General features: G+C 46.1%; 1 protein-coding gene across 1 annotated transcript in view; it reads left to right on the forward strand.

Moving 5' to 3' along the window:
* Nucleotides 1–13,630, forward strand: part of PNPase (polyribonucleotide nucleotidyltransferase 1) — a 185,568-nt gene that overhangs the window by 21,261 nt on the left and 150,677 nt on the right. Inside the window, exon 2 of the mRNA XM_068386971.1 lies at nt 4–27. The gene's annotated coding sequence lies outside the window, so the exon portion shown is untranslated. The remainder of the gene's footprint in view (nt 1–3; nt 28–13,630) is intronic.

Here is a 13,630-nt window from a genome sequence, read left to right on the forward strand (position 1 = left end):
AGTGCGAATAGTTACCCCTACCAACATGTGAGAATACCTTTATTGCTGTAGTTATTTGCATTACGGTTTTACCACTTTCATTACGGTATTCAAGTAATAGGACCATTGCCAAGTATTGGGATTTGTCAAGACATAAAATGACGATTAATTACTCCCATCACCGGCTCAGAAGTCAACCTGATAAACCAAAAGCGGCTACGAAAAGATTGCACGAGTACAAAATGCCCACAAACTTTCGTGTAGTCTGATAGGCCAACCTGATTAATTGCCAATAAGTAAATTATATCAATATATCGGTGCACTCTTCATACATGGCACTCTGAATTTATTTTGGTAAAATTATGGAACAACACCGAACTACATTTCCAGTAGAAAAATTAAACTTCATACTGTAAATGTGCTTTCAATTAATTTGATCTTTAATTGGGGTGTATGTATGGTAGCGGGCACCTGCATGCATGAATACAACTAATTTAGAATTCGGCAGTGTAAGGGGAGTCGCAGGGGGCATTAACAACCCCCCCCCCGTCAGGTAAGTAGGTAAGGATAAGGCTTGTAGGTTAAGTTAGGGGGGAAAGTTGAGGTAAGTTGTCCCTTTTTAATCCACAAGAGAGGAACTGACCACTGACATGCAAAGGCTCCCTTTTATTTCTACCGCTAATAAACAGTTCTCCTTTCATCCCTCCTTCCTGACGGACACAGGTGGGGACCTGGGACTTTGGGTAGGCAAAAACACAAAAAAAAGTGATTATATATCACTTGACATCTGTAAAAGGCCACGGAACCTAACAAACCAACCTAACCTAGTAGTTCGAAGGTGAAAGACTTGATGTGGGCAAGCCCCCCTGGACCCTCTTCTGGGTCACAGACCTAGCTGGGGGCAAGCCCCCTGACCATCTTCCGAGGTTGCAGACCTAACCAAGGATCAAGCCCTCCTGACCTCCCTTCCCAGGTCATAAACTCTAGTAAATGTCAAATAATTTTTTACCTTCTAACTGACACCTGCATCTTTTTTTTTTGTCATAGCAATCTAAACAGTGTAATTACAATAATAAATGTGTTGATCTTCCCAAAAAGATTACTCAGAATTGCACTTAGGACACTACTTGATAAACATGTGATACTTTAACTACTAGGGAAACTGGAATTTGCTATAAGAAATGGACGAATGCTGGCCAGTTTGGTATTTTTCTCTCATGTTTAAAAGGGGGTGAAGCATAATAACTTACGTATTGGTCAATTGAAATGTGAAGTATGTTTTTCACTCAAGTCCATTGTTTACATCTGAGGCTGAAGGGGACTTGAAGCGCACGCGTTGTTTCCCCTGGTTTGGGGAGCTTTTTGTGCCTTTACAATGACGTATTTGTCAGGTGGTTTTTTGAAGCCAATCAACAGCTTACAAGTTCTGGGCTCTTGTTCTACAACAGCCATTTTTTTCCACCTTCCCCTTCAGTTTTAACTTAACCTCCATCACATTAAGACATCTCCAAGAGAGAACTTAATGGAAGTATATCAATCTGTTTCAAAATTTAGTGTAATTTCATTTACGTCGGCAATTGATTATGATGAAAATGCTCTCCGTTCAGTGTAAAACTATTGTAACTCATAAGCAATTAAAAAATAACTGAAATAATGTCTGGAAGGTCCGATTCTGCAAAGCTTTTGTAAAGATCGCCAAGACAAAAAAAAAGAAAAACCATTGGTTTCAATCGTAAGGTAAGGAATTATTTGCGATTTACTTTTGGTTTGTGACCTTAGAAGGGGAGTCCGGCTAACGGTTGTGACCTGGGAAAGGGGGTCACTGGGCTTGCCTCCCAGTTAGGGTTTGTGACCTGGGAAGGCGATTGGCTAGGGGTTGTGACCTGGGAAGAGGGGTTGGCTAGGGGTTGTAACCTGGGAACTATTAGGTTAGGTGGGTTTGTTAGGTTCTATACCCTTTTACAAATTTCAAAAGTGATAGATAATCATGTTTTGGCCTGTTTTCAGCCACTTACATGAACTGTATATTTTTCCAAATGGTTATCTTGTGCTTATTTTGCATTTCTGACCATTTTTATTACTGCAAATCACTCGTTTGTATTTCCCCACCCAAAAAAAACCCAGTTTCCCTCTGGGATCCCCGATAATTGTTTTTATATAAGGGGGTCCAAAAACTCATGAACGGGTGGTTTGCCACAATAATCATGCTCAGAAATGCATAAAACCCAAGATAACGAGTAGGAAAAATATATGGCTCATATATTTGGCTAGAAATTAAAGTATCATATATTTACCCTTTATGAGTAGGAGCAGATACGTGTGATTTGTAAAATCTAAACAAAAGAGTGAAATAAATGTTTTAAGCGTATAGTCTGCAGATATTTTGGGATTTTTTTGTGGATTTATTATGCATCCCTGAGAATAACGTATTGAGAAGAAAAGGTTAGTTTTCCCATTATTTACTGATTTATCAGTAAATTTTTCTCACCCAAAACTCCCAGTTCCCACTGGGTGGCCCCATTACCGTAGGATATATTAGGCTATATCTTATTAACTATTTACTTGCTGTGGAAGTAAAGGTCATTTTGGAAGAAAAAAGGAGTTTTTCTATATAATACTGCAATCCTTTATTAGTAAAGCATTGTTTGTTTTTCTATAATAATACCTTTATTTTTATTGGCACAACTTTGTTGATGATAAACGATTGTTTTTTATGTATCTAGCCCATTCCCTAAATCCCCTGGAAACCTATGTTATTGATCATTTACTTATAATTTACTTTGAGATATAAAGAAAAAAAATAAATTCAAATTTTGCATAGTTAAATTTTTTTGAGATAGAGTCCCCTCCTTAACTATAATAAAACCTATAATTTTTTTATGATTTACTTATACACACACACACACACACACACATATATATATATATATATATATATATATATATATATATATATATATATATATATATATATATATACTGTATATATATATAGCCTATATAGATATATATATATATATATATATATATATATATATATATATATATATATATATATATATATATATATATATATATTTATATATCTATATTTTTCAATATTAATCTTACCCGATGATCATGTAGCTGTCAACTCTGTTGCCCGACAGAAAAAACCTAAGGTCGGGATACGCCAGCGATCGCTATACAGGTGGGGGTGTACAACAACAGCGCCATCTGTCGAGTAGGTACTCAGGTACTTGTCAACAAGAACCAATTTTTCCTCTGTCGTGCCACCGGCAAGACCTACTTGGATACGCTGTTGTTTCTGAGGTGTTTTCACGCTTTTGGTGATGTATTCGCTCTAGATTTTAGCTTTCGCTATTCAGGAACTATTATCATTAGCTTATCAAGCTTTTTGATTAGATTTGGATTAATTGTTGATGAACTTTGCTAGATTTTGGATTCCCCCCTTGGCTAATTCAAGAATTCAAGATGTCTGACCATTCTCAAGTCCCTAAGTACAGGCAGTGTAGCGCTAGGGACTGTTCTAGGCGTCTTCCGAAGGCCTCTATAGATCCTCACACCGTTTGTTCCAATTGTAGGGGTAAATCCTGTCAATTGGAAGATCGATGTGAGGAATGCGCTGGGCTTTCGGAATTCGATTTTAATGAATTCCTAAAGAATGCACGTAGGCTAGAGAAGGATAGGATCAGGAGGAGTTCTTCTCGCTCGTTTGATTTTTCCTCTCCCCATGCCCCTCAACCTATTCCTTCCCCTGTAGTGGTGACTCCCGACCCTGCTACTAGTGCTCAACCCTCGATGGCGGACATGATGCGTGCCATTCAGGCTCTTGGTGACAGAGTTGAGTCATTAGCTAATGACCGGAATCAACTTTTGGCCGATGTCAAAGAGTTGAAAGAAAAAAGTGCAGTGGGAAGTGTAGTGAGTGCAAGTGCGGTGAAAAGTGTCAGTGTCAGTGTTACGCATGAGGGTGCATCTGTTCGTGCCAGTCGTCCTCCCAGTCCGGGACCTCTTGCAAGCTCCCAAGCCCAGGGGAGAAGCAATGTCGAAGGACCAAAGGGTTCGACAGGCCTTGATCAGCGTACGGATGTACCCTCAGTGGTTGCGGACGCATCTTGCAGAGATCGTCCCATCCACAAACAGACGAGTGAGCCCATTCATTCCTCGTCTGTGGAAGAAGTTTCTAGGAAGAAACGTTGGACCAAGGTCTCACGACCTCTCAAGCACAAGGTCCCTTCCGAGCGAGTCCAACGGCCCAGGTGTAGCCACTGGGTCAGTTCGGACTCACCGCTGTCTTCCGAAGACTGCACACCTCCCAAGAGAGGTAGAGTGGTTCCGCAGCAGGCAATCACTCCGTCTGTTGCCGCACCAACCACGGTAGACCCTAAGTGGTCCATGCTGCAGACTATGCAGTCTCAGCTTGCTTCCTTCATGCAGGAGTATCGTGCTGAGAAGGTTGACACTGCTTCTGTTAACCTACAACCTGCCACGGTTGTGCGCTCAGCAGATACTGCGGCTGCCTGCTCCCACACTCCACCTGTGAGAGCTCCACCACCGATGCGCAGTCGACCCTGCCAGACGCATGTTGACGTTGGCCGACATGCGGCACCCTCCGTTGACATGCGTGAGCTACCGCATCAGCAGTGGGAAGGTGCTGTCAAGCTGCCGTGTTTTGACGCAATGCGGCAGTCTCCGCAACCCACGCACCAGCACTCCGCTTTTGTTGTTGCCAGCTCGCAGACTGACCAGCAGCGGCATGATGTTGGATCCAGTGCAGCTACGCATGCACCCGTGCTGCCGGATTCAGCCGTTCAGCTTTCTGCTCCACCTTTGCCACTTCCTCCTCAGCATTCGGATGAAGGAATATCTGATGACGACGAAGCTGCGCACTTGGACGATCCGCACTCCGACATAGAAGAACCCAAGTCTACGCCTCCCTCCTTAGACTTTAGGAAAGTCCTTGCCCTGTTTAGGGAGTTGTATCCGGAACAGTTTGTGTCTGCAACCCCGCGCTCACCTCCCTCCGAGTTCGCTTTAGGCATGCAGTCAGCAGCTCCTGCCTTTACGAAACTCGTACTCGCGCGCTCATCCAAGAGAGCTTTGAGGGTACTGGGAGAGTGGTTGCAGTCCAAGAAGCAACTGGGGAAGACTGCCTTCATCTTTCCGCCTACCAAGCTTGCTTCCAAATCTAGCGTCTGGTATGCCACGGGAGAGGAACCCGGCTTGGGAGTTCCTGCCTCTGCCCAGGGCGACTTCTCAAGTCTGGTTGACTCTCCCCGCAGGCTGGCTATGAGACGCTCCAAGATTTGCTGGTCCTTTTCTGACATGGACCATCTGTTGAAGGGAGTTTTTCGTGCTTTTGAGATCTTCAACTTCCTGGACTGGTGTTTGGGAGCGTTAAGCAGAAAGACCTCCCCTTCGGATAAGGACTCGGCCATGCTTATCATGTCTAGCATGGACAAAGCCATTCGGGATGGGTCTGGTGAGCTTGCGGCTTCGTACGTGTCTGGAGTGCTTAAGAAGAGAGATCACCTTTGCTCCTTCTTGTCTGCGGGGATCACACCATGCCAGAAGTCGGAGTTGATGTTTGCTCCGCTTTCCAAGTGTCTCTTTCCGGAAGAGCTGATCAAGGGGATTGCTGCCTCGTTGATCCAGAAGGATACCCATGACCTGGTGGCGTCTTCCGCACGTAAAGTCACAGCTTTACCTTCCGTGCCTAGACCTAGGATGGACACACCAGCGTCTAGGTTCATCCCGCCCTTTCGTGGCAGAACCTCCAGCAGAGGAGGTACCCGTGCCGACAGTCATCGTGGCAAAAAGAAGAAGGGTTCCAAGTCCTCAAAAGGCAGAATCTGACTGCCTACCTCTCCAGACAGCAGTGGGAGCCAGGCTCAAGAACTACTGGCAGGCTTGGGAGAGCAGAGGTGCAGACGCTCAGTCTGTGAAGTTGCTAAGAGAGGGGTACAGGATTCCGTTCTGGCGCAATCCCCCTCTAGCAACTACTCCCATCAACCTCTCTCCCAACTACAAGGAGGAGGACAAGAGGCTAGCTTTGCAGCAAGAGGTGTCTCTCTTGCTACAAAAGGGAGCGGTAGTCATAGTCCGGGACCATCAATCCCCGGGCTTCTACAACCGTCTCTTCCTGGTAGCGAAGAAGACAGGAGGGTGGAGACCGGTGCTGGACGTCAGTGCTCTCAATGCTTTTGTCACCAAGCAGACGTTCACCATGGAGACGATGAAGTCGGTGCTAGCATCGGTCAGGAAGGAAGACTGGATGGTCTCGTTGGACCTAAAAGACGCGTACTTTCATGTCCCCGTCCATCCAGACTCCCAACCTTTCCTAAGGTTCGTCTTTGGAAAGGTCGTTTACCAGTTCCAAGCCCTGTGCTTTGGCCTAAGCACGGCACCTCTTGTGTTTACCAAACTGATGAGGAATATTGCCAAATTCCTTCACTTGGCAGACATCAGAGCCTCCCTCTATTTGGACGACTGGCTTTTAAGAGCTCCGTCAAGTCGTCGCTGTCTGGAGAATCTCAGATGGACTATGGATCTGACCAAGGAATTGGGTCTCCTGGTCAATATAGAGAAGTCCCAACTCGTCCCATCCCAAACCATTGTCTATCTAGGTATGGAGATTCAGAGTCGAGCTTTTCGGGCTTTTCCGTCGGCCCCCAGAATCAGTCAAGCCCAAGAATGCATCCAGAGCATGCTGAGAAGGAACCGATGTTCAGTCAGGCAGTGGATGAGTCTAACAGGGACGCTTTCATCGCTGGCCCAGTTCATCGCGTTAGGGAGACTCCACCTCCGCCCCCTTCAGTATCATCTAGCTGCTCACTGGAGAAAGGACATGACGCTAGAAGCGGTCTCAGTTCCTATATCCGAAGAGATGAGGTCTGCGCTGACGTGGTGGAAGAACAGCATTCTTCTCAAGGAAGGTCTACCATTGGCTGTTCAGACCCCCGACCACCTTCTCTTCTCGGACGCTTCGGACACGGGCTGGGGTGCGACACTGGACGGAGGGGAATGCTCGGGCACGTGGAATCCGGAGCAAAGAACACTTCACATCGACTGCAAGGAGCTATTGGCAGTTCATCTGGCCTTGAGAAACTTCAAGTCCCTCCTTCTAGGCAAGGTGGTGGAGGTGAACTCCGACAACACTACAGCCTTGGCGTACATCTCCAAGCAAGGAGGGACTCATTCGAGGAAGTTGTTCGAGATCGCAAGGGACCTCCTCGCCTGGTCAAGAGATCGAAAGATTTCGCTGGTAACGAGGTTCATTCAAGGCGACATGAATGTCATGGCAGATCGCCTCAGCCGGAAGGGTCAGGTCATCCCCACAGAGTGGACCCTTCACAAGAATGTTTGCAGCAGACTATGGGCCCTGTGGGGTCAGCCCACCATAGATCTGTTCGCTACCTCGATGACCAAGAGGCTCCCGAATTATTGCTCACCGATTCCGGACCCAGCAGCAGTTCACGTAGATGCCTTTCTTCTGGATTGGTCCCATCTAGACCTGTATGCGTTCCCTCCGTTCAAGATTGTCAACAAGGTACTGCAGAAGTTCGCCTCTCACGAAGGGACACGGTTGACGTTGGTTGCTCCCCTCTGGCCCGCGAGAGAATGGTTCACCGAGGTACTGCAATGGCTAGTGGACGTTCCCAGGACTCTTCCTCTAAGAGTGGACCTTCTGCGTCAGCCGCACGTAAAGAAGGTACACCCAAGCCTCCACGCTCTTCGTCTGACTGCCTTCAGACTATCGAAAGACTCTCAAGAGCTAGAGGCTTTTCGAAGGAGGCAGCCAGAGCGATTGCCAGAGCAAGGAGGACATCCACTCTCAAGGTCTACTAGTCAAAATGGGAAGTCTTCCGAAGCTGGTGCAAGGCGAATTCAGTTTCCTCAACCAGTACCTCTGTAACGCAGATAGCTGACTTCCTTTTACATCTAAGGAATGTAAGATCCCTATCAGCTCCTACGATCAAAGGTTACAGAAGCATGTTGACAGCAGTCTTCCGCCACAGAGGCTTAGATCTTTCCACCAACAAAGATCTACAGGACCTCCTTAAGTCTTTTGAGACCTCAAAGGAGCGTCGGTTAGCCACACCAGGCTGGAACCTAGACGTGGTTTTAAGGTTCCTGATGTCAGCAAGGTTCGAACCGCTTCAATCAGCCTCTTTTAAGGATCTCACATTAAAGACTCTTTTCCTCGTTTGCTTAGCAACAGCTAAAAGAGTCAGTGAGATTCACGCCTTCAGCAGGAACATAGGTTTTACATCTGAAACGGCTACATGTTCCTTACAGCTTGGTTTTTTAGCTAAAAACGAGCTTCCTTCTCGTCCTTGGCCCAAGTCGTTCGAGATCCCAAGCCTGTCCAACTTGGTTGGTAACGAACAAGAGAGAGTACTATGCCCAGTAAGAGCGCTTAAGTACTATTTAAGACGTACAAAGCCATTACGAGGACAATCAGAAGCTTTATGGTGTTCTATTAAGAAACCTGCTTTACCGATGTCTAAGAACGCAGTTTCTTATTACATCAGGCTTTTGATTAGAGAGGCCCATTCTCATCTGAAGGAAGAAGACCATGCTTTGCTGAAGGTAAGGACACATGAAGTTAGAGCTGTCGCTACTTCAGTGGCCTTCAAACAGAACCGTTCTCTGCAGAGTGTAATGGATGCAACCTATTGGAGAAGCAAGTCAGTGTTCGCATCATTTTACCTTAAAGATGTCCAGTCTCTTTACGAGAACTGCTACACCCTGGGACCATTCGTAGCAGCGAGTGCAGTAGTAGGTGAGGGCTCAACCACTACATTCCCATAATCCCATAACCTTTTTTTTAATCTTTCTCTTGAAATGCTTTTTATTGTTGTTTTTGGGTTGTACGGAAGGCTAAGAAGCCTTCCGCATCCTGGTTGATTTGGCGGGTGGTCAAATTCTTTCTTGAGAAGCGCCTAGATTAGAGGTTGTGATGAGGTCCTTTAGTATGGGTTGCAGCCCTTCATACTTCAGCACCTAGGAGTCGCTCAGCATCCTAAGAGGATCGCTAGGCTCAGTAAGGAAGACGTACTTAAAAAGGCAGAGTAATGGTTCAAGTCGACTTCCTTACCAGGTACTTATTTATTTTATGTTTGTTATTTTGAATAACTGCTAAAATGAAATACGGGATACTTAGCTTCTAATGTTAACATGTATGCTGGTCTCCACCCACCCCCCTGGGTGTGAATCAGCTACATGATCATCGGGTAAAATTAATATTGAAAAATGTTATTTTCCTTAGTAAAATAAATTTTTGAATATACTTACCCGATGATCATGAATTTAAGGACCCTCCCTTCCTCCCCATAGAGACCCAGTGGACCGAGGAGAAAATTGGTTCTTGTTGACAAGAAGTACCTGAGTACCTACTCGACAGATGGCGCTGTTGTTGTACACCCCCACCTGTATAGCGATCGCTGGCGTATCCCGACCTTAGGTTTTTTCTGTCGGGCAACAGAGTTGACAGCTACATGATCATCGGGTAAGTATATTCAAAAATTTATTTTACTAAGGAAAATAACATATCTATATATATATATATATATATATATATATATATATATATATATATATATATATATATATATATATATATATATATATATATATATATATATATATATATATATATATATATATATATATATATATATATATATATATATATATATATATATATATATATATATATATATATATATATATATATATATATATATATATATATATATATATATATATATATATATATATATATATATATATATATATATATATATATATATATATATATATATATATATATATATATATATATATATATATATAGATATATAGATATAGATATATATATATATATATATATATATATATATATATATATATATATATATATATATATATATATATATATATATATATATATATATATATATATATATATATATATATATATATATATATATATAGATAGTTATATAGATAGTATATATATATATATATATATATATATATATATATATATATATATATATATATATATATATATATATATATATATATATATATATATATATATATATATATATGTAAAGGCTCTAAATTACCTCCCCCTCCTGGGACCATTTCGCCGGGTTAGAGCCGTAATCCTTATCATGGCTCATAGCGTCGCCCTCGCGGGTATGTGGGTCTGGTCCTGGGTTACCGCGGTAGTGAATTGGGTCAGGTACAGCGCTGTGACCCCATGTCATGGCTTTGAGCCGGAGCTCATTTCACAGTCTATCCTGGTAGCCAGGCAGGACACGGGTGATGTCCCAGTGTCTCAGTCTCCTTAGTGCTGAGTCAAGGGTTTGTTGACTGTGACTTTGTGTCTTGGCCTCAAGCCTTAGTCCCCATGGGCTTGGGCTCCCTCACTTTATCTTATGTTGGCTTGGTGTTTTAAATCCCAGGTTCGCCTTTATGCATTGGCCCCAGTCCATGACTCGATATCACAGCTCCACACCTTGGCCCTGGGACTGGTTTCCAATTATTTCTGTATCCTTTTGGGATACACAGACGATGCACTGGACCAGGGAGTGGTTTCGGGTTTCAGTCCTGGGACAATAACTTTGATTCCTGGCCACAATTCCATGTAAGCGATGTGTTTTTGGTAATGCACTCCATGCCTTGTCCCCTTGGGGCTAAGGCTTGGGTCTTCCCAACTACCTTATTGTCTGGGTGGGACAGTTTGTTGGCCTCCATGTTGACCCCCTGGGGTTAGGTCTTCCCGACTGCCTTATTGTCTGGATGGTACAGTTTGTTGGCCTTTGTGTCGTCCTTTTGGGGCTAATGCAAGGGTCCGGGTCACTGATCCCGAGTCTGATCCTTGTGCCTTGGAATCATGACTCGGGTAGTATAGTGTTGATACATGGGTTAGGGCGTGGATCCTGTATTATGTCCCCCTAGCTACCTACAGTAGTTGGGGACAGTGGTAGAAGGGATGTTGAAGGGGCTCACTGGAAGAATTCCATCAGAGGAATACTGTAGTTCTTGGTTGTTTTGGATCCGAAGGACAAGTACTATCAGTACCTGTACGTCAGTCTATTTTTTAGTACCATCGTTTTCTCTCTATTTGATGTATGCGCAGGAAAAGGAAGAATAAACCGTAACCAGAGAGAGATCAAATGTAGTATCATCTGACTAGTGGCACAAGTCTTGAAGGCTGGAGTCTGGAAACACCAGGTGACCTTCTCTATCCACTACCTAGGGGAGTAAACCCACAAGTCACTAGATATGTTCTCTTTTGGACCTGTGGTAGGTTCTCAACAGCATGTGTAGCAAACCAAACTCCCCCCAAAGGACAAGAAGCATCTTGTTTAAGATAACGGTCACCACAGAAGAGGTAAGAATGTTTGGCCTTTGCCCCTTTTCCTCTTTTCATTACCCTCCTTTGAGGTGCAGTGGTCATGCCATTATTTGCTGGATCTGATGTTTGATGCAGGTAAGCTTCCGCACCGAGCAACCTTTCTGTAAATCTTAGTGTAGAAGTATCTCTCCTATCCTCCTTACAAGAGGGAAGATACATAAGAGTTGTATGCGAACCTGTTTCTTTTAATTGTCTATTTGTTCCGTAACCGAAATACAAACCACGCTATTTACATTGGGTTTACTTTCGGCGTAGCTGAAATGACGAGCCAATAGTTTTTAACGAGGGTTAACTACCCCCGCGCTAGTTAGCGGGGGTAGGGGAAGGGGTAGAGTGCTACCCCTCCCCCTCCACACACACCGGTGATTTGCTTCACTTCACTTTTGGCTCCGGCGATGAACAGACGTGTCTGTCCATCGTCCTCGTTTGACAGCCTTAATCTTTTTTGCTTTTCCTCAGCTTGTGTGTGTTTGAAGTTGGCCTCGCCCTTGGATGTCCACCATGCGCAAGTGCCCTGGTATTGCCGGTCGCCCTTGCGGTACTTTCATGTCTGCGGTGGATACGGATCCTCACACCCTTTGCCCGCAGTGTCGAGGCCGACGGAGTGACAGAGAAAGTACTTGTAGTGAGTGTAGGGAGTGGTCTGCCTCCTAGTGGGAGAGGTTTGGCCGCCGGCGTAAGAAGAAGTCCAAGAGAGAGCGTTCTCCTTCTGGGGTTGCCTTGAAGGAGGAAGGTTCTCGGGACTTTTCTTCCGCCGCCCAAACTTCCTCCGAAGCTCCCCCTCGTCTGGCTCCTAAGGAGAGACCGCCGAGCGGGAGCGCAGGCCCTAGTTCTGTTTCCCGACCTTTGGTGGGGGGAGAGGACGTTGCCTCCCATAGCGGGGCGGCTCCCCCTCCTCCTCCGGGGGAGGTTTTTTATAATGATCCTGTGTCTCATGATGATCTTTTTCAGCTTTGGGCTTCCTTGGGGCTGAAGGGCCTGCCCTCCAAGGAAGCCCTGTTTGACCTTGTCCAGTTGGGGGCCGCTGTTAAGCAGTCGCCGGTAATAGCAGAGGTAGATCCTCTGTCTATCGTCGACGTCGTGGTGACAGAGGCCTCCGACGGGTCGGGGCAAACCTCTGTGGTTCCTGATGAGGATGACGTTGCTGAAGGCTCTCCTCCCCCTTCTGTACATCCTTCGAAGGGGGAAGGGAATCCCCCGGGCTCTTCTGCTGCCAAGCCTCCCTCCTTTGACTGAGACTCCCCTTCGGAGAACTGATGATCCTGACGACCCCTCTCGTGGCCGCCTTCGCCGTAAGGCTCACCGTCTGCTACATCGCAAGGGCCTCCCGTCTCCCTGTAAGTGCGCTAAGAGGCGCCTTTTTGAATCTTCGCCTCCTTCCTCCGATGGGGATTCTCCTCGCCGTAAGCAGCCTGCAGCTCCTGTCTCCTTAGACCTCTCCGGGGATCGATCTCGTTCTCCAACGCCTTCCAGACCTTCCGCCTCTGGTGCAGATGGACAGCAGTCTGACCTCGTCATCCGACGGGCAACGGTCCCTTCGGGGCAAAGGGTTGCCTCCCACGGTGTGGGTGCTTCCCTTGCGCGTCGGGGTTCCCCTGCGCGCCCTTCTGCAGTGTTAGCGCACAGGCCCTCTCCTGTTCGTCAGCGCTCTCCTGATCGCCAGCGCTCTCCTGTTCGTCAGCGCTCTCCTGATGATCGTCGCCCCACTGCTCGCCAGCGCTCTCCTGAGGACACCGAACATCCCGCTGTTCCTGTTGCGCGCCCAGCGCGCCATCGGTCTCCTGAGTGCTCTAGATCTCCTGTCCGTCAGAGCGCACCTGCGCTCCCAGTTCCTGACACGCGCCCACGTTCGCCTGCGCGACCTAGAACTTAGGTTCAGGTCTTGGACAAGGACTCTTCTTCTCCTCGCCCTCGCGATCCTGCTCGTCATCCTGTTCCAGCGCAGCAACGCTCGCGGTCTCCTACGCGTACTTCTAAGGTTCCTGTACGCCCTCGCGCCCATGCACCTTCTGTTCCTGAGCTCGTTCGTGAATGTTCGCCTTTGCGCAACGCGCCGGCAGCTCCCACACAGGATTCCACGCGTCGCCCTCCTGCTCGCCAGCGATCACAGACGCGTCAACGTTCGCCTGCTCGTCAGCGATCTCCTGCGCGTCAACGGTCCCCAGCGCGTCAGCGATCTCCTGACCGTCCGTGTGATTTTTCGACTGCGCGCAA

Source organism: Palaemon carinicauda, chromosome 14, assembly GCF_036898095.1.
Source record: "Palaemon carinicauda isolate YSFRI2023 chromosome 14, ASM3689809v2, whole genome shotgun sequence".
Lineage (NCBI taxonomy): Eukaryota > Metazoa > Arthropoda > Malacostraca > Decapoda > Palaemonidae > Palaemon > Palaemon carinicauda.